We start from the raw sequence: 25,947 nt of genomic DNA, 5'->3' as shown, positions 1-25,947 counted from the left end.
TAGTTAATTACTCGAATTAGTGAAGCGCATCTAGCCTTGGACTGAAAAAAATCAGGTACGTCATTGCACTGACTAATTATCTAATTTATCTATGAGAAACGTGACGTGACGTGTTTGTGACGTGTAAAATTATTATTATTATTATTATTTGTATCTCCTCGGATTTCACGGGCCTATAAATCTCGGTCTTTTGATAGGCTTGCGTGGGGATATAGATCCAATACGTAGAGGCCCCTTGGAGAGCTTTAATGTCATGTAGAACGCCTGCTGGAACCCGTTCACAGGCGCAACAATAGACACCCATGAACCGGTCGCAGCAGGCATTGGGACTATTGCAGAAAAAGTGAACAGTATACCGGTCTATGGATTGAAGTTTGGGTGGACAATGAGACTGGGCTATTGTAAAGAACTCCGGACACCTGCCATAACAATGTTAAAACACGTTATCGAGGCAGGTGGTGACTTGCCGTTGACTAGATGGGCCCCTGAAACTGCCGTCGTGAAGACGACCAGGAGCAACACCAGTGTGAGCGGCTCAGGGGTGTCGAGAGGTGTGCGCCGCTTTCTTCCCAGTGGCTGTTAGCAGCCACTGTGCCAACTCGCGTCTTATGCATCTTTCACTTCCACCCCTGGAGCATATAGCTCTTACGACTCCCCTCTGGACGGCCAATGAAGGAAAGCCAGAGCTGAGAGTCCTGCAGGTCCCCTTGGGGTCCACTCCGACCGACGAAGACATGTCGGAGACGGAGACCCTGACCGACTCTCTGGAGCACTCGGGTCCGTGGGGTCGTCACTCCCCAACAGCTCGCCACAAGCTGCCCTGCGGGCTTTTTTTTTTTTTTTACTAGCCTAATTTAGTGTCCCTTAATTTATTTTGCATAAATATTTAGGACTTTGTCATTAAAATATCACTAGTTTTTTAAAGGGTAAGTTCCTAATAAGTTCAACATTTTTATATTTTCATTTTAATTTTATGATTTATTTCTAAAGATGTAAATATTGACTTGTTTCAATGAGATGCCGTGAATTGATATGCTCTTAATAAGAAAAGTAACAATTGATTATAAAACTGTCAAAGTACCTATTCGAAAGAAATTGAGCTATGAAAACTAAAAAATATAGCCTAATTTTGTGACACGAAATAAGTATTTAGTATAAAATTTGTAATGTTATGTCAAGGTTATGAAAAATCAGTTGAGTAAGACATGGGCAAAATTTGTTTGAATGACGAATAACGAATAAGAATAACAAAATTATTCGCGAATGATGAAAAAAATTGTCGGATGATTATTCTTATTTAAATAAATTATTCGTGGAATAAAATTTTACCGTCGAATGAATTGCCACGAATAATTGTTTATTGGAATACCTTATTATCTTTTCTCGGTTTTGAAAGATTTGGCAACTGTGATGTGCAATGCACTGTAACTAAATAGTTACTGATAAATATAAATCTCATCAAAAACATTACATGTAAAAAGATGCAAGTCTCGCAACGCAATTCTTCTACTACAAAAAAGTTTTGAGATGTAATGTGAAACCGAGTCGGTTATTATAGTCAGTAACACCCCCTGGTGTCAAAATCGTATCAATATTAGATATCTTAAATTTTTAATACGTATTTACTAACTTTGTGTGTGAGTAATTGATTGTTCACGCTAATCCTTTGTTTATTATACTACCTGTTTATTATCCTTAACCCTTAATAATATTTAATCTGCCAGAACAAATATAGGTACCGTAAAAATAAGTCATATTAAACGTGTCATTATTCGTGCTGTTTATTTGAATGGAATAACCCAAATAACAAATATTTTTCGCGGATTTATTCGAACGATTCGGGCGAAATTATTCGCGAATAAATCATCTGTGAATAAATCATTCGTGAATAAAAAAAATCGGGATTTTTTTTAAGTCTCTGTATTTGGAAATCGTAGGGGCGGCACGCGGTCGAGTGCAATGTGTGCGGTTGTGTTACACAAACATGTCCTTCGGTGTTGTAACAAACAAACGTTAACAGTTGCACTTGCATACGCGAATTTTTTCGTCAAAATAGCAAGGTCGTAATATTTTTCCTTGGGAGGGCAGCGCGGGTTGACGGTTAAGGCTGCGCCTGCGACCACGCATTTCCACGATAGCCCCTCTCCGGCGCAGCCGCTCGGCGCCGTGTCACACGAGCCTGTCTCACTCGACCGCGTGCCGTCCCTACGATTTCCGAATTACTTTACGAACTTTTCTGAATGAAAAGTATTCTTTAAAAGTTCTAATAACTAACGACTTGTGGTGTAGTGAAGTGGGTATTGTTTGAGAAGTATTTTCTCTGTGATTGCTTCAGTGTTATATATTATATATTATAGTGAAAATTCAGTGTTTATATTATTTTATATTGAGGCTGTTTTTTTTTAAATTCTGAAAGGTTGGTATATATTTTTTATAATTGTTACAATTGCATGCTCAGTAGATTTCCGCGTTGTATTACTTACAAACAAGTGTTTGTTTTTGTTGTCCCACAAATCACTGTGAATTTAAATCTGAAAAACAACAAGAATTTTGTACCTAAGAACAAAAACAAGTTTCGAACCTCGACATTAGTATCATTCTTATTTATAAATAAAATTCTTTAAAGAATATTTTTATTTAAAATACGTAAATACTAGTTATGTAAAACCTTTTAAGTGGACGGAAAACATCATTAAGATTCTATAAAGTGTTATCTTAGCTTTGAAAATAGTTAAACAGCGACGTAATTTGTTTTTTGCAATACCGTTTTTTAACATGGCGAAGTATCGCTAACAAGTTTACACCCACGTTATTTACTGAAGACATATGCTATTATAATGACGCAAGTGTTTAAATATAGTTTTACCGCCAATGAAGAAAAGGTTGTGTTATGACATAACTCAGTTACGACCATATTGTATCGAGTGGTTGAATCGAAACAAATAATATATATTTTTCTCGTCTGTTTGCCGATGCTGATGTGAATGACATGCCTGCATATATTATGATTAACCTTATCGAGTCGCCAAATAGTTAACAGTCTGGTGCCATAACTATAACTTCGAAGGAATTTTGAAGGCGGAATGTGTTATTTGTTATCGGAACTAAAATATGTTTGTTTGACACCCACACATCATCAAGGATTTTGTATGTTAATAAGTTCCAAAAATTACAATGTTTGTTAGTTACTTACGCTAGAGATACTTACTTTGCTCAAATTATTGATCTACTGGATAAGTCACAAAATGAAAAGATTATATAGATAAGTAGATAAGGATTCTTGTAATATTCTTCTTTGATTGGAGTCAAGTTATTTTATATGTAAGATGTGCTTGCGTGGGAATATGTAAGTCCCTACATACATACATACACTTACAGATACAGTTTGTAATAAGATTTTGATCATCCCTACTTCAAAATTGGACTTTGACTCGCATGCCTTATTAGAAATACAACACGAGCCAACCCACTTAAAAAAGTACGAGATCAAGACTTAGTCACTAACTCCATTTTTAAAAAGCTGCTTTCCAAATTTACATTTAGGGCCTAAAGTTATTAGGCCAAACGTAGGCTACTAACGTCAACATTCACCCATAGATGGAAATGCAATGGCGTAGCTGTGACTGACGCATGTACCTGATTTGCGAAGCAAGTAAGATGTAGGCGCTATGCCTGTTATGAACACATAGGCCCCTTTACCTTCAGGCTAGGTAGCAGGCCATATACGTAGTGGATTATTATGCCTAAGCATTACCATAACACCTTTATGTTGGTGACGGCCGTCAGTTTAGCACCAAATCCGTACTGGGTTCTATTCCAGGATGTAAGCAACGGTTATTTACACCCAATAAATGAAAAACAGATACATAGATTAATCTTAAAAAATAAGATTGCGAGAATACATTTAAATTTTAACACTTAAGAACACATGAAAAAGTAGTTTCCGGATTTATCGCTTTCGGCAAATTTACTGTTTATTTGCCGAAAGCAATACAAGGGAGATCAACAACAATATATTTCTTTATCTTTGTAATGCTGACAATAGTCTCGTAAGTAGTAATACATAGTAGAATTAAATAGTAGAGCGTTGGTACATAGCTACGTCCGCAGTATTGAGAGGCAATCCACACTGAGTAGATTAAAGTTCTGTGATACCTAACGTGTCACACTTTAATGCGACCGGTGGAAGGACGTACAGTACTGGATGGACAACTTGGTGGAGGTATCAACTTTTTTCATTGGCATTTTGTTTTGGCGGCAAATATGTCGTATTGTTTTATGAAAATTATTTTGTGTAGATACGGTAAATTTGTTATGGAGCGTTTTACGACAGAACAAGACGGGGCCACTTGTCAGACGAGCCACAATCGAAACATTGAATAAAACGTTTTCGGGTCAATTATTTTCAAAAAACGGTGACAAAGATTAGCCCATGAGATACCCGGATTTCAAGCTTCTGCCTTTTTTCTGTGGGGCTATCTAAATGGAGGTGTCTATGTTAACAGGCCAACGAACCATCTACAATTAAGAGAAAATAACCGAAATGCAATCAATGACATCACGCAAAATATAATGAAAAACGCAATGATAAGGGTTCGCATCTTATTAAGGATTCATATTTAATTACCAGCCCTAAATACTATATTAAAAGTACTTAATAATTGTTAAATTTCATAGAATAACATTTTAAAAACAGTGTAAATTTGCCCACCCTGTACGTGAATTGGGCAATCACATTCGTCATCCTTAGGCTAAGTGCTACCTTCGAACAATGTTTCTGCGTTTGTTTTGGCTTCCTGTGCGTCTGTGCGTACCGCGTACACGCAGGAAGTCGTGCAATGCCCGAAACGGCCGATCAGCTGGAAACTTGCATAATTACTACTGGCCATTGTGTTAGGATGCTTTGACTGCAGGTTAAATGCGTACGTTGATCGCACAATTAAGTTAAACTACAACTAAACACCTGACCCTTCCTTAGGAATCACTCTATTCATGGGTGAAAACCGCATGAATATCCGATCAGTAGTTTTTGAGTTTATCGCAAACATACAAACAGACAGACGTGGCGGGGCTTTGTTTTATAAGATGTCCTAGGCTTGAACTCAATGTACAATAGGCAAAAGATGCGTAGCATACCATAAATTTAGTTAAATGGCCTCATGCCGTTGGTATAACTAGTACGCGAACTTTTACGTAGAACTTTTACCTAGCTACTATATGTTAGTCATCATAAGAATCATAACTGTGAAAAGTATATTAGACTATCTAAAGACTAATTAAATATCTTTGAATATTTTTAACATACATAAAATATTCAAAATTTTCTTTATGTTGGATCAATTGGCGTCACTTTTTTTTTTAATTCGTGCAGCTAATGCACTTAATGTCAAAGGTCTTTCACCTGCATCAGTACCACGTCAATAAACATAACAACTGTCTAAAACACCGATCATTGCGCCCGCGCCCACGGGCGGCGTGTACTTACTGTCATTAGTTTTAATCGAATATAATGACGCCTCCGCCTAATGTTTTGTTAAGTTTTTTTGTTGAACATAGTAATTAGAATCCTGAAACATATACAATAAGGCTTTTTGTGATACTATAATAGCTGTAGCCAATTAGATGACGGGGACTTGCGGTCCTAAGTTCAATAAAATACCAGTATCATTAGCAGGCTGCCACGTGATAAAAAAATATAAGTATTAGAAAAAAAAAACAATATCGGATGTAACTTTTGTCTAAGTAAAATATTCAACACCTAAATTAATAATTATTTATTTTTACTTTTGATAAGATATAATATTAATAATCAGACTTTAAAGTTATTCAAGGCTTAACGGAGCTATACACGAAAGTACTATACTGTCTACAAGCTCTTTCGTCGCTCCTAACTCTTGCGTTTGTACACATACTGCATTTACAGAAGGTCGGTAGAGAAGAAAAAGCGAAGCTTTTCCTTTCTGTGTCTGAGCGAAGTACCTACCTATATAAATTTTATATGGCGGTCTTCCCTTAATGTGGAACTTCTACGCCTACAAGGGAAATCAAATCAAAACTTAAACGACATATGGGGTAAAGGCACCAGTAGTCAGCCTTTTTACGAAATTTCTATGTTCAAAAAAGTTTAATTTGCCCACTAATTGACCTATAAGAATCATTAATGTTTTTACTGTTCAAGAATTTAATAGTTTATTTTTTATAAAGAATATAAAAAAAGCGCTGGTGGCCTAGCAGTAAGAGCGTGCGACTTCTAATCCGTAGGTCGCGGGTTCAAACCCCGGCTCGTACCAATGAGTTTCTCGGAACTTATGTACGAAATATCATTTGAAATTTACCAGTCGCTTTTCGATGAAGGAAAACATCGTGAGGAAACCGGACTAATCCTATTAAGGCCTAATTTCCCCTCTGGGTTGGAAGGTCAGATGGCAGTCGCTTTCGTAAAAACTAGTGCCTACGTCAATTCTTGGGATTAGTTGTCAAGCGGAATTTTGCTTTTGGAAATATTCCGTTAAATATAGTGAAAGGGCCTTTTTGCCAATTATCAGCCTGTGTACCAATAGACAGCCTTTAAGTAGGTACCCATACAGTGTCCAGCCATGACATTTTAACGGCTGACTAGTGGGTTCTGAGTTTCGTGATCTCAGTGTCCAGTGGTCAGCCACAGGTTGACTACTGGGTATTTGATGTATATCAATCAAATAAAGTCACAATAATGTATTATTTAAAGGTACTTGATTTAAAAAAAAAACTTGAATCCTATGGTCAGCCTCCCTCGGCTCGGCTGACTTCTGGGATGACGACCTTTTTAAAATTACTACCTCAAACCCAGTAGTCAGCCAGGGAGGCTGTCTATGGGATTTTGTACAAAAAAGTAGTTCCCAATAGTCAGCCCCCCCATAAAAATGTTATAATAAATAAATAAATATTACAGGACATTTTTACACAAATTGACTAAGCCCTACGGTAAGCTCAAGAAGGCTTGTGTGTATTACTTTGTTATATTACTTTAATATGGATTTATATTATTTTTTTACTTTTTTCTTATAAATTAAGTATAAGTTATGTAAAGTAGTCCCTTCCCCATTCTTTTAACAAAAATATCAAAGTTCGGCTACTAACGTCTTATCAAAATATCATGTGACACTCCAAAAAAAAAATTGCGCATATCACATGACCCTTCATGTCAGAAGATAACACTTCTTTGAAGTAGTTTTGTTAGACAATTCTTTTATAAATTAAGCTATTTTTCAATTAATAGTTTATCAATCTAATAGATCTACTTTTGGCATGACAATTAGAAAAACTTTGCTAATAGGGAATAGGTATTACGTGAAACTCTGCGTAGGGGGCGCCACTACCACAATCGGAAGGTCTATAACGACACAAGAAAATCGAAATTTCATTATCTAACCTCTCTATCACTTGCATATTCGATCGATAAAGAAGATGCAGATAACGAAATATCGATTTTCACTTTTCCCGGTAGGCCGTCTGTATACAAACCGCCTCGAAGCATCAATGTCATATTTTATTGTCTGTGAAAACTTGTCAAAAAATGTACAAGTTACTCTATGGTTTACGATAGGTGCTAGTGCTGCTCTCTGGCGGCAGCATATTGCAGTAATACCCCCTATTACAAGCAAAAATAAGCAAGAAAGGCTGACCACTGGTGCATGACTGAGCACTGCAATGGTGCCTTTACCCTACTCAACTAGTCAACCATAATTCAAATTTGGCCTTCTCATTGCAAATATTTTAATTGAGTGCACCGTCACGACGACCTTGCGAGGCCCTGAGTTGTCTACACTTAATCCAAATGCACCTACGTACATGAATTGATGAGCTTCTAGTGAGGAATGTCAGGGACGTACGTGTCTACTTACATAACCGGCTTGGAGCTTTTGAATCTCTTGTTGGAACCATGCAATTAGAATTCGGAGATGATTCAGATGATATTATACGTAAAACTGTTTGTTGCTGTTACATAGTTATTTTAGAACACCCGTACAACCTATTTCGACAGTTAATAAATACATTAATAGGTACATAGGTAAGATAATTTGCATTTTTTCTTGTCAGTCTCATTGAATGGTAGGCCAAGACCTTGTCCTACTTAGTCAAACATTACTCTTCCTGTGAAAAATGTTCGCGCATGAGTAGATACATTGTAGCGCTAAAGCAAAAACTAACTAAATCAGGTATTTCTATTTATAGTTGGAGATTTCCTAACGTTTGTCATAATAACATGTTCCGATGTTCCCCGTCATGATCTATTTTTTCATCAACTATCATTCCCCTGATATTTGATGATAAAGTACTCTTCGTGACTTTGTCAAGTATTCTAAGCTTTCCACACATCACTAATGGTCAGTACGGACAAATTACATTGCGTTAATTTGATTTGTTGTGTTATTTATCTCTGACGAGTGGCTATTAATTATGACACCGTTTTTTGGGCCGAAATGTCAGATAGACGCCGTCGTTTTTTTCCTCTCCTTCATTGTCTTTGAACCTACTCGGAAAGCTTGAGCAAGATTGACGTTACTCACATCCTGCTTGATAAGAAATCGTTCGTAGAACGCGCAGTTCTTGTTTGTATTAATAATCATAGGAAGGCGTTTAAAAAGGAATTTGTCACGGGGTTTTACGGTCTCATATTTACCGGTCAACATCTGCCATCAGGCACAAAATAAATACAACAAATGAGTTTCTCGAAATTTTATTTGAGGATTGTGGATTTATACAGGCTTAACATGTCAGCAACTTGGTTAAAAATGTATTTATGTTTTTATCACCGTTGTTATAAACGCGCGTCACATACTCCATAGTTTTATAACTATGCTATTCCTGCATACAATATTGTGACTGTTCCTTCGATTATCGGAGATAGGTAATTTTAATTATCATCGACAACCAAAGAGTTGCTTGACCTATAGGCATTGTACAACAGTACCGTAATGTTGTGTTTACCTCGATTCGACATCTTCCTAATCATGACAGCAAACACGCCAAATAGCTGTGCCCAAATACATCAACCACTAAAATAGCTTTTTTCCGCCGCTGTGGGCAATCTACAAGTTTATTTACTTAGCCAAAAATAATGAAAGCGTTATACCTACTGGAAGCAGGTACTCAATTTACGCTCTTTTATGGAAACATGTTTTTCGACTGCTTATAGAAGGATAATTAGAAGTGAAGGTAATTAAGTGGGACAAGTGTTGAATATGATTTGTGAACAGAACATAGCGATCGTACTCTGCGTATTATACAGATCATTTCGAACACGAATAGCAACTTTTGCTGTCGAATGTGCTACATTCAGCCCGTCAAAGGATGTTAATGGAATCTTCAAATAGACTTTCTAAAAAGGTACAAGCAAACAACATCTTGAGGCTAATGGGTCCGACCATCTGTCAATATTTTGAAAAATGATAATGTTGCACACATATTTTGCTACAAAAGAGTGGAATCCAGGTTCTTTTTGTACGAGTACATTAGCCAGCAGGTTTTTAACCTTTGCTTCGCGTTAAATTTAAGTATTCTTTAAGGGTTACTCATGTAATTTTAGCCGAATGCTAAACATGCTTCGATCCGTTTAGAGAATTCTTGTCACCGGAGAAGAACCTTTTGCTTGATGTGTTTTCAATGTATTAACTAGGCCTACTTATTAAAAAATAAAACTTAACGATAAAGAATGGCCCTTGTTATTTATTTAATTGCCGGTTAGCTAGAAATTGTTAAATATTTTTACTACGACGGAAATGGAGTCCGTGCCAATGTAATTTTTAAAGCATCAAGAAAACATACTACATTCGCACTTGCAAAAGTACGTACTACGTACCTGTTCATTACCCAAGTACGTAAAAAAAAAAATTACCACTTCGTAATAATTTAAACTATCGTAGACCAAACGCTATGCTGTAATCCATGTTTCAATTTTCGCAAGCACATTGCTTCCTTGAATTCGAGCGACCAACCCTATATTTACGCGTGTCTACTACATAGCCATTCAGTAAATAATCAACAATACGTTTACCGTTCGCCAGTTTACGTGGTGATTGGTAGTAATCGGACCAGTTAGCTGCGGGCTTGAGCACATTCCAGCTATGGTCGCGCAAGGTGATTATTAGTAAGTATACTGGCATTCCTTATGTAGGTAACACAAACATGGGCCCATTACCGGTAAGAAGGTATTGTAAGTACAATTCTATGAAAATACTTAGGGCAAGATTTTTGGTTGTTTTATTTTCGTTACAGTAAACAACAAAGCTTTTGGCTGGTACTTGAGAGAGATATAAGATCAATAAGAATAAACACTTCGTAACATGCGTTGGTCATAAAGTATAACAACGTTCTATGTTTGTCAAGAACATGCCTTCTGTGTTGTGATGTATAATAAAATTGAGCGTAGGTGCCTAGGCTTTACCATCTTTTTTAAAATAGCAAAAAAAAACTGCTAATCATGTCCAATGAGAAATGAAAAAACATGAATTTGTCGAATCATGCTAGCGTTCTGTCACCACAACCAATAATGTTCTGATAATGTAGTGGATTTAGTTTAGGTTGGTTCAGCAAGCTACAAAATGTGAAACTATTATGAATAAATTCCTTCATAAAGTGGTCATGCAATTTTGCGGCTGGGCGGAGCTCACTCAATATTTTCTGATATTATTTGAGAGGATCATTTAAATTACCTTATTTCCGTTTATCACGTGACAAAATCGATCAAAAAATCGAGCAGCTCGAACAAGCCTACTTTCGTCACTGCCTGGAGTGAGGAAAGTGCGACTTTCCTCACTCCAGGGAGTGAAACAATGTAGCTTTTTAATTTAGTGAAGGCCATGAACTTCATACTTTTTTTTTTTTTTTTATGGTATGGTATGGTATGGTATGGTATGGTATGGTATGGTATGGTATGGTATGGTATGGTATGGTATGGTATGGTATGGTATGGTATGGTATGGTATGGTATGGTATGGTATGGTATGGTATGGTATGGTATGGTATGGTATGGTATGGTATGGTATGGTATGGTATGGTATGGTATGGTATGGTATGGTATGGTATGGTATGGTATGGTATGGTATGGTATGGTATGGTATGGTATGGTATGGTATGGTATGGTATGGTATGGTATGGTATGGTATGGTATGGTATGGTATGGTATGGTATGGTATGGTATGGTATGGTATGGTATGGTATGGTATGGTATGGTATGGTATGGAATGGAATGGTATGGTATGGTATGGTATGGTATGGTATGGTATGGTATGGTATGGTATGGTATGGTATGGTATCGTATCGTATCGTATCGTATCGTATCGTATCGTATCGTATCGTATCGTATCGTATCGTATCGTATCGTATCGTATCGTATCGTATCGTATCGTATCGTATCGTATCGTATCGTATCGTATCGTATCGTATCGTATCGTATCGTATCGTATCGTATCGTATCGTATCGTATCGTATCGTATCGTATCGTATCGTATCGTATCGTATCGTATCGTATCGTATCGTATCGTATCGTATCGTATCGTATCGTATCGTATCGTATCGTATCGTATCGTATCGTATCGTATCGTATCGTATCGTATCGTATCGTATCGTATCGTATCGTATCGTATCGTATCGTATCGTATCGTATGGTATGGTATCGTATCGTATGGTATGGTATGGTATGGTATGGTACGGTATGGTATGGTACATATTATAATACTTTTTTTTTCTGTTTATTCTGTAATTCGAAATACATTTTTACCTTTAATATGCTCTCACTACTGAGGTGAAAAATTATGTGTGCAACACGAGAGCAAAGTTATTTTACATCTCGTGTTTTTGAGTCCCTCGCTACGCTAAAGATTCTACCTTAGAATCACTCGCTTCGCTCGTGATTCAATTATAGAATCTTTCGCTTTCTCGGGACTCAAAATAAACACTCGCAAGAAAAACCAACTTTCCTCTCTTGTTGCACAAATAACTATTTCAAAACTGATCACTTTTTTTATTTCTGTTAAATGTACTGTACCTATAGCAATTTGTTACACAATAGCTGGTTTCTGCCATCTGACTTTAAATTTAGAATAATTGTTGTTTGTGGTAAGCAACTCCAACTTAAATAATGATCGTAATTATTGGCAAAACGATGGTTCGTTGTAGTCATAAAATGTAATTGCTACTGTGGCTATGCAGTTATTTTATGATTCTACAAATGACCTATCCGTTCAGATTAAGAATAGTTTTGGTCGTCGGGTAATAATTATTTAAGATAGGAATCCGCCATATTTAATTGTGAATGTGATTCTCGTTGTAAACTCAGCAATAATATTGCGGGTTCAATCGCAACCGTACACAACATAAGTAACTTTTGTATGTTGAGTTTTTAGTATATCTGGGTCTGTGTAACTTTGCTCTGTAGCTCTAGCGGCTTAATATTTTTAGACTTGTGAAGTACGTTAATATTTTTTTCTCGTTTTTATAATGACTAAAATCTATTTAATATTTTTGCATTATGTACTCAAAATTTAAATACAAAATTGTCAGAATATTTTCTTTACCTAGATGTGTTTTTCACGGTCATGATTATTAAGGCTCTCTACTGTTTTAGCTGTTCGCTTTTTTTAATAAAAACTGTTTCCGCTACCCAAAGGTTGACTGGAAGAGATTACTCTTTAGCGATAAGACATCCTGGTGTCTGCCTCACTACAATCAATTATTTTTCTGAAGCTGTATCTTTTACTACAGGTGTGCCATTCAACATTTATTTATTCAACATTTTGTAGTTAATAAGCCATAATATATTATTTCCTGTTTTCTATACAGTTAATTTCCATTGTCTGGGAGAGGACACTGACTTCTGTAACACAGGTTTTTACCTAGCTCAGGAGTCAAGGACTTCAATTCAACACCTATTTTGTACTTGCTTCTGTCAATATACAGTATGTCTGATTATGGGGCTTTAAATTCAGGGCTCGATTCTACTGCCTAAACTGAGCTATTTTTATTATGGGATCAACCCTAAAATCGCGAAAAATTTTTTGGCTTTTCCATAGAAAACGTCGACATCTGATCAGCCAAAATGTATGAAAAAGCCAAGTTTTTTTTCGCGATTTCGGGGTTGGTCCTATAATAAAAGCAGCTCAGTTTAGCAAGTAGAATCGAGCCCTGAATTTAAAGCCCCATCATCAGAGACATAGTGTATATATATATATATATATATATATACAATATATGTATATTTTCAAATAATAATAATTAAAACGAAGCGATGTGTAAAGTACAATACCTACATAATCAATTCATTTTATTGACTGGCCGAAAGAGAAGATTATTGTTTCAGCTTGGGCACAAATTCTTTAGTATGTGCTCTACAGGTCGCATATATTTCTCAACAGATTCTCGTGAAATTTGGTGAACGGGTTCGAAAATTATATAGATTTTTTTGTCAATTTAGTTTTTGGATTTAATTCAATATGGCGGAGCTACGGGGGTTTACGAGGTCTACAGCTCACAGAGCCACTAGTATACTATCTGGGGAAGCGGAACGGCGGTGCATGCCCTGGATACGGGTATGTCGGGTATTGGCTCCTCTACACAGCGTAGGCCAGTCGGACGCAACGCAGCTATACGGTGGAATGAGATAGCAATATATAACTTGCTCCCTCTAACGCATAAATGCGTCCCTTGGACTGGCCTACGCTGGGCCATCGTGTAGAGGAGCCATATTATGTTTTAGAATTTTTATTTTTTGGAAATTTTAATTTAAAAAAAGTACTCGATGAGGTCGATCAAAAATAAAATACCTAGAGCATTTGTAGAAGCAGTTTTCATATTTTTAGCATTTGTGCAAATATTTTTACAAATTTTTAAGGTAAGTACGTTTTAGACCTATGTTCGTGATTTTTTTTCTATCGAGCGAGTCAAGAAATCAGGTTTCAAAACTTTCAAATCGATGAAACTAGAGAAAGGCCTCAAGATTGTTAATTAATTTTTTGGTAATCGTCGTACAAAAGCGCTACGATTTTTCAAAAAGTCTGCTGGCTGAACCTCCTGTACCTTAAGATTTGCATTATTAAATTTGCTCGTAATAGTTACTAATAACAGGCACAACGCACTAGGTCTTGAGTAAACGATTTATTTTTGATACAACAAAGCCGAGACCGATGCTATTGCTATCCGTTGTTGGCGGGAAGCCATCATGACAGATCGCTCAGATCACAGCCGCGCTGTCAGTTAGGGCACGTTTAGAACCCTGCTAACAGTACCTATTCTCTAAATGCGTGAGCTAGTTGTAAAATCTTACAGTATTATGCTCAAGAGTAAAATAACCGTTATAGAAGCTTCACATGCTTTGACTGGGCTATTGCTAGATCTTGATATTTATGGTTTCTCAATGCTAACACATATTCTAATTCGTAACATGCCTCCCGCCACCTTATCCTCTGCGATATCATCTTACCTTTGCGTCTATTAGTTATTGTATGTATATTGAAAATAGGCGAGCGTTTGCCTCAGACAAAACTGAATAAGTGTGACCTCGGAACCGTAACAACAAAGATCGGAGAACATTTATCCTTGTTTTCGAGATCTGCGCCTGTCAACCGATGGGAACAGCCATGAACTGCGTAATAGGACGTAAGTGACATGATTTATCGACTAAATTCCGTCTTTTTGTCCAAATAGGGTATACTAACGAGTGATCACACGATAGCCTTGCAATGTTTTTGCTAATCCGCTATTCGACCGCGACCGCAACGCGACTGGCGATGTCGTCTGTGAACTTTTGATTGCTAAGTTAATTATAGTGTAACCATGAGACTTCATAAGTTAAACAAATAAAAAAAACTGTTTAAATTAAATTAAGGGTATAACCGATCATTGATTTAATTGATTTGATCATGGGTCTTACTACAAACATTTTAAAACTTCGTTTGCATTATAAAAGGATATATAATGACCAGTTTCCCTTGATACACAATTGAGATGTTAATAGGTGCTTAGTTAAATATTAGATTGAGAAAAAAACATTGACATAAGTCAAAATAATGTTACTGACAGACAGGTGTTTAAGTAAATATGAGGCAATCATATTTTTATATTTTCTTAAGTGATAAATAATTACTTGGTTTAGAGGGCAATATTACGCTTTTAAGAAGCTTTAGAACCTTAAGCTTTTTTTGTCTCCTTTAGATCTAGATATCATATTACAGTAAGATTTGCTTCTTTGCCTTCACTATTTGGGTCCTTTATTTTTAATAAGAAAAATAAATTACAAATTATGCTTTCAAATTTAAGACCGTATCCTATGTATGATTGATTGTGACTGCATCTGCATTACTGACATTGAAGCTAATTTGATTCGAATTCGTGTCCGAAGGCCTATCACAAACTACGAATTTCGCAAATTGCGGGCATCTTTCTCTGTTATTCAATTATTTTTTTATATTATAGGACATTATTACACAAATTACGCCTTACTAGGAGTAGAAGAGAAAGATGCCCGCAATTTGCAAACATATCGGTGTTCGCGGTAAATAAGACCTCTGGCCCGTGTTTGTACACACATCACGCGTGCGACTTCAACAGGGTTACCAGATACACATTAGAAAAAAGACCTGAGAATCTGCAGGCAGTGCAGGCACCCAATATTAACACTTTTCCTAACTTACTAAGCCTAAGCCTAGTAAACCTATTAAAAACTAACGAAAAGCTAACGTATGTATCCAAGGCTACAGCTTGTAACCTACAGGATAACACGAGAAAAAATCTGAATTTGCTTACACCGATCGCAGATTGGAAAATAGGAAAATAAAGGAAATTCCTGACGAGTGGTAACTCTATGTTTAGTATGCAGGTACAGCGCCGAGATCAACGTATACGCATCATGGACATGCTATGTGGTTTCCACTTCAGTTTACCATTTAGCATTTTTGTTAGGTACTTTAGCTTATTTGTAGGTCGTTATAGAGTTATTTTTAGGGTTCCGTACCCAAACGGTAAAAACGGGACCCTATTACTAAGACTCCGCTGTCCGTCTGTCCGTCTGTCTGTCTGTCACCAAGCTGTATCTCATGAACCGTGATAGCTAGACAGTTGAAATTTTCACAGATGATGTATTTCTGTTGCCGCTATAACAATAAATACTAAAAAGTACGGAACCCTCGGTGCGCGAGTCCGACTCGCAATTGGCCGGTTTTTTAAGACTGCACCGTCCATTTGTATGTTTTACACTTTTGGCTAAATATAGTACGACAGGGTAATAGGCGTTTTTTGCAACGCAGCTATGATATTCTTCTTTGTTTTATTTATTAGAAAACCCGGGCTTATGACCATTTCAAGTCCCTTATCGTCTACCATCAGTTTCTTAGAATTGTTTTAACACCCTTTGAACAGGTCTTACACTAACTACATAGATTAACTTCACTGCTAGTTTTTCTTGGAAATGCCTCGATTTTGTGTTTGTACAACATTTTTTCATGTAGGCTTTTCTGTGATGGCGATATCTTCGAAAATGTAAACAAAAGATTTATTTTTATAAAGAATAAGAAAACAGCTATTTCTTACATATAGCAGTCTCCTTAAACCTTTTGGTCAGAAGTCTGATGTGCAACCGGTGCGAATACAAACGACTTTTTTTTCTGGGACAAGCTTTACAGTACCTTTAGTAAAATTTAGTGTTCAAACCATTACTTACATGTTCGATATAAAACTACAAATAAATTTACTTAAGGCCCCGTGGGTTCGTGGGTGGGGGAGCGGAACGGCTCTAAACAGCGTAGGCCAGTCGGACGCAGCTATACGGTGGAACGATGAGATAGCAATATAACACTTGCTCACTCTAACGCACAAATGCGTCCCTTGGACTGGCCTACGCTGGGCCATCGTGTAGAAGAGCCATATTATGTTTTAGAATTTTTATTTTTTGGAAGTTTTAATAAAAAAAAGTAATCGATGAGTTCGATCAAAAATAAAATACCTAGGGCATATGTAGAAGCAGTTTTCATATAAGACTTATATTGACCGGGATTTAGACCGTGATTACCTTTTCTATTATTTATGAGCTCCCGATATCGATATCCCGACGCAGGTACATGCATCTACAAAATACAAAATAAAAATAGTTATTATAATACAAAAGGTAATCACTGTCTATATCCTGGTATATAAGTCTAGTGAAACTAACCGTGAATCATTCAAAACTCTAGTTTTCATATTATTAGCTTTTGTGCAAATATTGTTACAAAAGCGAGTCAAGAAATCAGGTTTCAAATCGATGAAACTAGAGAAAGGCCTCAAGATTGTTAATTAATTTTTTGGAAACAGTCGTACAAAAGCGCTACGATTTTTCAAAAATTCTGCTGGCTGAACCTACTGTACCTTAAGATTTGCATTATTACGTTACGTTTGAGAGAAGTTTAAAACTGCAATTTAGATACCATTGTCGTTAAGTATACATTTGCTTCTTGAATTAAATAGTTGGCAAATATAGGGCGTGTCAATGTCAATGTCATAGTCTCATGGTTATGGATGGTAAAGAAAGGATGCCAATCTCTTAATCCATAGTATTATGTTTGCGGGCAATGAATAGGTATATCGTATTGTCAGTATTAAAAAAATCATGATGTCTATGACATAACGATTAAACTTGCGAAGGTTATATGTTTAGAAGACATGTGTAAAAAAACGTGTTCAACTCTTATCAGTCGTAGGATCTACAAGCCATTGTCAGCATAAATGTTTCCCACAGATTTCATGGCATGGCGTCTAACGTAAAATGAACTTGACTCCTTAAAAAATTACGTCGGGAATAAATTAACTTAATTTAGATAAAAGATCGATCATCCAAAGTGAGTTGAGGATCAGTTTCCGCTGGTTCACATAAATAAAGACACGACGACGGCCTGTCAAAATGTTTACATAATAATGATGCAACCAGTAAGTTCGCAATCACAGATGCCTTGCTACTAATCATGTAGGTATAACGGGTATGGTGAATACTTGCTTGCATTTCTTGCACAACGGCGTACGCAATGACATTGTATACATGTTTTGTTTAGTAACGCCCTAACAGATGTGTTATTGACTAAATCGGGTCAAATACACTTACCGATTTACGACTGATAAAAAGTAGGTACATATCATATTAGAGTTCATAGAGTAAGTTTAGGTAGGTAAGTACTCACAAGAATTTTGTATGTAAGGTCCGTGAGTAATTGTAACTGACTTAAAAATTTAGTTTTATATTTTGAATGGTTGGTTATTTTAAACTTTTAAAAGTAACTTAACGTATAAAATAAAAGCGAGCAAATACAAGGGATTTGAATTTTGAGCTGATACTGAGCTGTTACTGCAGCAGCAGCTTTAGTACGATGCCGCATTCGCTTTTTTTTTAGAAAAGATATTTTGGTTGATTAAAATTGTTGTTATATCGTTGTCTGAACACCTACAACACAAGCCTTCTTGAACTTACTGTGGGACTTGGTCAATCTGTCTAAGAATGTCCTATAATATAATAATTATTTATTATCTAAACTCGCGCTTGGCTTGTCACTTCAATGCGCAAATAAGCCCAAAGTCGGAATCCCACGGGTCCTCGTGATCGCTGGGCGCGGCGTGGCGCGGCGGACGCAGTGAAGGGGACGTTTGACATTTGCACCCTTACATAAGCCGCGTGACTCGCTCATCCGCCGTCATTACCCCATCTACTGAACTATTTCGTAGAAATATTTAAATATTTGTTGAATGAACCAATAAGCTGCCTGCTACTAGTCTCAGACTGATTTCTGCATTGATAACTTCGATTTTTAGTTCTCAAAGGTATACCTAAAATGGCAAAGGTATATGTTCTAAAAACATTAAATCAAAAACTCTGACACTAATAAGTTGGCAGTTTGTGAGTGTGTTTTCTTTTTCTCATATCAATCTGTAGATGTAGTCCATTCCGAATACCGGCTTAGATACTTCTGCTGTTGACTGTACTTCTTAAACTGCATATTATGAGGAGGCAAGTATGTGGATACTATTTGTATAAGAGCTAAGACCACACACAGAATAGAACAAGTGCAACAGTTCCCCACACAATGGGAATCGTGGAGATATAACGAGCTGCAATAACATGATTGCTTACAAAGAAAAACAGGAGGGCGTTAAATTTTATAACTGTCGATATCATCTGCTTCGTTCCAACTCAATCGTGCACACTAATATTTTACTTCCCTTTATTCATAAAACTTGGCAAACCTTTGTTCAATTATGTCTTTTGATATCTGACACAAACAAATGTCAACAAAGGATTATCAACGGTTTGTCAGATTTCACATACGTTAAATTTCGTTTACAAATAACGCGATTAGTTTGTAACTCGGCAATATAAATACCATATGATCATTTTAACACTGTCTATAGAATGACTATAATTTTGCTTAAAGATAATGAAGCGCCTTACCCGGCAGGTCTTGGCGATAACTTACCCAAATTAGCTTCGGCATGCCTATTGATAACTTTCAGGAACCGGAAGTGCTAGATGATATTTTTGATTTTTTTAGAAATGGAGGTGAAATACACGCTACTTACTAAAATGTAAATTGGAGGAGCGAAGATTAGAAATTATCAAAAAGAACGTACTGCAAAAGGCCATTTTATACTGGTATTTTTAAACTCGAGGTAATTTGGCGGCGCTTGCTGGTGAACATTTATGTATCACAAACAATCGCATTTAAAAAACTCCAATAACTAACAATTAAGGAAATTTGATACGGTTGGGTTGATGCAAATAAAATAAATCAAGAGATCCTAATGGGACAAACAGAGTTCGGTCGTAAAAAGTATTGATTTCTTCCAAACTTGTCCTGGAAATAAAGATGACGTTTTTACTAACGGATCCTTTGTCCGTAATTGGTATGTCCGAATAAAGAATAACTTTATATCGTCGTTAATATACCGGTATTTATCACTGTCGATAAACCCCGGCAAAAGCCTATTGTGCGATCGATGCCTCATGAATTGTTAATCGAATAAAAATTTGGCATCGTCGGGTTTGGCGAGATTTTCGAAATCGATTGTGCTCTTACAAATGTATGGCCGGCGCGCATAATTAAAGGTGTGTAAGCTGTCGATTTATTATCAAGATCCAATGATAAATATTTCTGATGCGACTTAAATGGATATGACTAATAATGCATGTCTATTGCTAATATCACTTATGTTGCTAAATTTTAGATTCTCACAGGTTCGTAGAGATTGAGTGAGCTATGAAATGCAATTAACACAAGTATTTCGCCTTCATGGTTCATTTAATGATTGAATCGTACAATTATCGTGGTTTCGCCGTAGGATAGTTGGACGCATCGGAGGAGTCATTGCGCAAGTCGCGCCTGTGCCTACGCATGCTCGGTGAGAACAGTCGGTCTGTTCACAAAACATTTTGCATCGATACGTGCGCTCCAGGTTAATATCAAGTTTTGTTTTTAATTACAAATGACTAGCGAAAAGGAAAGGAAAATCATTATATGCAGCTCACTTTAACGAACGGAACGTTTGTGGGAGTTAGCTTTTCTGAAACTAAACGTGACCATTATAAATGTGATAACCAGAGATCACATTTATACTGGGTCGCAGAGACTATTTATAGTATTTATACTTGCAATAAGTGCTTTGAATAACGGCCCAGTGCAGGTAATAGGGACGCTGGATGGACGATTTTGTGTAATAGGTAAGTAGTATAGATGCAACAACACCTGAATGTTGCAACATATGTGAATTACTATGCTAGTAGCCATGTGTGAAATCGTTTATATCACCATTAATGCCGTGTTGTTATAGCTGCGAGGTACAGAAATTATGGAATCAGGTAGAAATTTGCCTATATTTTAATAGGTCACTCGCTCTCACTAAACTAATATACAAAACAAAAAATATATATTATACGAGTATTTATATCAATATAAAAGGTAACAGTCCCAGACCATGGTCCCCTGGAGGAGGTGTCCAAAGGGCTATAAGGCGCCAATGCTTTGCACTTTTTAATTTAATTATTTTGACATGGCAGACATTAAAAATCTGTTTGTTAATCAATTTACTGAGTTTTTGAGGCACAATCAATTTGTCAACATTAAACATTCATCTGCTCCTTTAGGCTGGGGGAAAATTCGATTCTACCATATATGCTAGCCATTTGCATGGATCGAATCAGACCAGGGAGCCAATTTTTGAATTTCGACCGCTCGATTTCGTGTATTTCGTTTGATAATATCTCTACTACTAGGCATTTAAATTCTACTAATACTAATAGAATGAAAACGAGTGGTCATCACCACAAGATTCCCAAGTTCTATCGATCGTATTTCAAAAATTTGCATTTTGCCGTTTTCCCCCGATTTTCGAGTGACGAAATCGAGCGAACGAAATTCAAAAATCGCCCCCCAGGTCGTTGTCATCCAAATAATTATGGAACGAATTGAAGCCGAAATGTACAAAAAAAGTAATTGCATACTGTAAAGCTTGTGGTGAATAAGCCAGGTAAAGTTTATTGTGAGAAAATGGATACTTACTTGTACAAAACTAAAAATATATAATAGGTTCTTACGTGTGCCTACTTACTGACTACTTATCCATCTATAGTGTAGTTTCTCGCAAGGAACTATTCTTTTAGGTATAAGTAATGAATGTCCAATACAGTGATCCTTCGGTATTAATTAAAAATTCCGCATTCCGCTTGTTTCTTTCTTAAATATGTTAGTAGCACTACCATTTAAAAATATGGTAAAATAAAAACAGCGGGAACACTTAAATTGACGAGTTGGCTGGCCAAATATAAGAACGTATGTATTGCAAAATGTTTATAAATATCCGAATTTATTGTTTTTATGTTATTAAGAAAAGGTTCAATTCCAAGAGCACCGATGCAAACGATGTCAATGCAGTTCAATAATGTTTCCTCTCTTTTAACATAGTTTTTATTTCACTGTCTTGGGATCTGTTGACAGGCACAATCAATTTTATCAATACAATACAAAAACCCTGTAGTGATCTTTATCTCGTAGGCGTTAAGAGTTGTTGTTTCGAACAGTAGATATAAAGTTGCTTGATCCCTGAAGAAAGTAGAAGCGGCCAGTTTCCTTTCTTGACGATGGAGGTCAGCTGAGCGTTGACTCATCGAGTGTTCTGAGTCGATATGGGCATGGAATTGGGCTTCTTTACTAATAGGGAAGGTTTTATACTTGAATACATAGTAGTTATCAATCTTTTATATGTAAAGCGGTAAAGAAAAAGAATAAAATCGAAACAACGGAACTTGATTCGTTTCAAAAGAACTTTGATTGAATTGAAAACGTACGTACTAAAAATTCTTAATTAGAAATGAAATGGTCTAAAATTGCTTCAATCTTAGTTCAATTAAGACGATAGTAAGGTTGACTGGTAGAGAATGCCTCATAGCATAAAGTCCGCCTTTTGTACGATTGTATTTTCTTTTGTGCAATAAAGATTAAATAAATAAAAATAAAATAGCACAAAAAAACATACTAAAATCGTTTTGACAATCGCTTTGTCTTCTTCTTGCGATCTAGTTGACAAGTCGTTATATTTTGATAATAGTCAGAACTCAGAAGTTGTTGATATTCAAGTATTCCTGCTGTGACTGTGATTGACGAAGATATTGTGGCCATACTTTATTGTACGAAATTAACCGAGTGATTGTTGGTTGTATTGAGTTGTATCAAGTTTGTCGTACAGTCAAGTGTAAAAATATGGGTGCATACACTTTACTCCAAAACATGCCCCATAGTTCTTAATTCGATATAAGAGCTATAAGACATATTATATTTTTACATTTGACTTTACCAAACAAAATATTTATTAAGCTTATTTTAATGTTGATTAATAACCTCACGAACAAGAAACCAAATGGCCTGCACAAAATATTGACTGTTATAATAAAATCACAATTATTTATAATGCATTATTATAATGACCCGGAATAGAAGCCTTCTTAATCGCAAAATAATTAATCATTATCTAAATTTCTTAAAATCAAGAAAGGATTATTGGACCATGCGTGCAGTAGCGTGCGAGATTTGAATCCAATGGACCTTGGCATGAGATTTATAAGGCTTAATCTATAAATAAGTTGGTAAGTAGGTAGTAAATGTTTACGGAAGCTTACGACGAATACATATACCTACATACATATAATCAATTTATATGTAAGTAGATAAATTATTATTGACATAATGAATTGGGTCATAATCATAACAATACCTATAGCATTTTAGGTATAGTGTGGGCTGCGTTAAACAAACTGGAAGGCTGGAACACATTAGACCTAGTTAATACCTATGTGGGTGAGAACGGAATTATTTTATTCTTAAATTTTATTTATTTGTCAATAACACTGTCCACACGTTTCATATCACTAATTACTAATGCAAAGAGAATAGATAGGATAAGTATAGAGGGTATTGTCATATAGTAAATTTTGTAGTCGCAGTAAATTTACTGCCATCCATCGACACACGATTAAAACTAAAAATGAAAATGTATAAAAATATTAAAAAAAAAAAAAAAATGGATAATATTTTATTTTATTTTTTTATGTGACTTTAAGTCATGCGTTAAAATTGTTAAATATCAAACGGTGTCGTCAACGCCATCTAGCCGAGTATAGCCAAAAGGCCATGTATTCGAGAATGACTTTTTCTTGATTTCCGAGGCACGTTTTTAACAAGCTTTTATTAGGTCGACCTGTATGTAACTATGTAATGGAATCTAAGGTAACTAATTTAACCATCTTCCAAGGATCGTAGCGTCATGAAAATTGGCAGCTGTATGTAGTTCTAAGGCCAGGATTACACTTGTAAGTTTTACTTACGTAAGTAGGGACAAAGCTATTTGCTAGAATGAGATAACGATATTCATATCTCATTCTATAGTATAGCTGTGTGGACTACTTACGTAAGTAAAACTTACTAGTGTAATCCTGGCCTTATGACAATACAATAATATGGTACTGTCGAACTGATCTGATGATGGAGCCGGAAGATATGAACTGGAACTTCATGATGGAATCAACTATGTAATGGAATCTAAGGTAACTAATTTAACCATCTTCCCGGTTTCTGATGAAGCTGAAAATTTGCATACGCATGTAAGTCGGGTGACAATGCAATATTATGGTAGTGGGTACCATCGAGCTGATCTGATGATGAAGGCTGGAGGTGGAAATAGGAACTCTGTAATAAAACAACGCAACCTAACTGTGTTTGGGGTTTTTAGAATTGTCTCGATGAGTATTAGTTGCCTGTGGAAAAAAAAGTACAGTCAGTGATAAAAACTAAACTAAACTAAATCGCAAACTTTGACAACTTTTAGAGTTCCGTACCTCAAAAGGAAAAACGGAGCCCTTATAGGATCACTCGTGCGGTCTGTCTGTTTGTCTGTCTGTCCATCTGTCACAGCCTATTTTCTTCGAAACTACTGGACCAATTAAGTTGAATTTGGTACACATACTCGTTTGTAAGTTTGTAACCCAAAGACGGACATGCATCGTAAACAAATTAATTTTAATTTTAATAACAAAGCTTCCGTGAGACACAGACATTAAATATATTAATAACGGGTCATTCACGTATTTCAAGTCGAAAAACGCTCGTCAGTCGTTTTTCGACTTGAAATACATGAGTGACCCGTTATTAATATATTTAATAAATGCATTTTAAACATGGGGCCCACTATTGGGGAATAAATTAAAAAATAAACTTTTTCAAACTAATATATCGTCATAAATAATTCAAACAAAAGAGCTCATTGTGAGAATCTCAAACATATTTTTTGTAATTTTATAATAAATAGTTTAAAAGTAATTTAAGAAAATAGCCAAAAAATTACCTTGCCCCCTCCCCTTTATCTCCAAAACAACTGCCTAAAATTTCGAAAAAAATACAATATATAGTTCTTTACCTATAGATGACAGGAAAACCTATTAGAAATGTGCAGTCAAGCGTGAGTCGGACTTAATGACTTAAAGAAATTTTACTCAAGTTTCACATAAAAAAATACATTGTTAAAAATTGTGTAATGTACGGAGTCCGACTCGCATTTGGCCGGTTTTTGGTGAAGAAAATTACTTAGACGTTCCATCCGCCATAGTCGACTTTCTACTACGAAATATTTCGAAAACACCTTTTAAATCATAGATAATTTTTAAAAAAACTGACGTGCTTGTGGGTGGTCCACAAATCCTTGTCGGTCAGTTTAGATTTGGATGAAATTTTAATTGCAGCCACCCAAACAGTTGTAGTTTATGATAACTGTTAATTATAAAAGGTTGGATTGGATTTGTAATAAATTTATTATATTAGTAGTTAAAAGGCCATGGCTTTCCCTTCCCATGCGTCTTGTTATGTGGGTCAACTTCTCGATGATTTAGAAATTAGAAAACGCTTTTTGTTATCCAATAATTTACTGTTATGAAAGGATTTCGGGATCGAACCTATAAATATTTACCTGCATGTACGTAATGAATATTAGGGCTACATTGTAAGTTATTAAATTTAATGAACCTGTACAGTCGCCATTAGATCTATCAGAGCGCCCGAAGTGTTCAACATATCTGAACACGCACTCTAACGCCTTGAAAATAGAGGCGTGTTCAGATATTTGTGAGCACCTCGGGCGCTCCGATATATCTGATGGCGACTGTACAAGTCTGGAAACAGAACAGACAGACTATGAACAGGTACAGGACAAACTTATGCGGCGAAATGAGATGGATGTATTGTTGTTTGCATCATGTGATGCCTGTTCAATCTTAGTAGGGTCATTCTCAAAAATATGTCTGCGGTCTAAATGCCGCGATCCGTATATTTTCATACAAAATGTATGAAAAGTGGCAATTAGACGCAACCGCAGACATATTCTCAAATAATTGCCTAGTCCTTGATCAATTTCTAC

At 36.0% G+C, this 25,947-nt stretch overlaps 1 protein-coding gene across 1 annotated transcript in view; it reads left to right on the top strand.

Annotated features, from left to right (window-relative positions):
* The first annotated feature begins 2,358 nt into the window (after positions 1 to 2,358).
* Positions 2,359 to 25,947, top strand: part of LOC134746078 (zinc finger CCCH domain-containing protein 13) — a 151,815-nt gene continuing 128,226 nt past the window's right edge. Inside the window, exon 1 of the mRNA XM_063680311.1 lies at positions 2,359 to 2,416. The gene's annotated coding sequence lies outside the window, so the exon portion shown is untranslated. The remainder of the gene's footprint in view (positions 2,417 to 25,947) is intronic.

The sequence above is a fragment of the Cydia strobilella genome, chromosome 12 (assembly GCF_947568885.1).
Source record: "Cydia strobilella chromosome 12, ilCydStro3.1, whole genome shotgun sequence".
In the NCBI taxonomy this organism is placed as follows: domain Eukaryota; kingdom Metazoa; phylum Arthropoda; class Insecta; order Lepidoptera; family Tortricidae; genus Cydia; species Cydia strobilella.
This window is presented reverse-complemented; position numbering and strand designations above follow the sequence as displayed.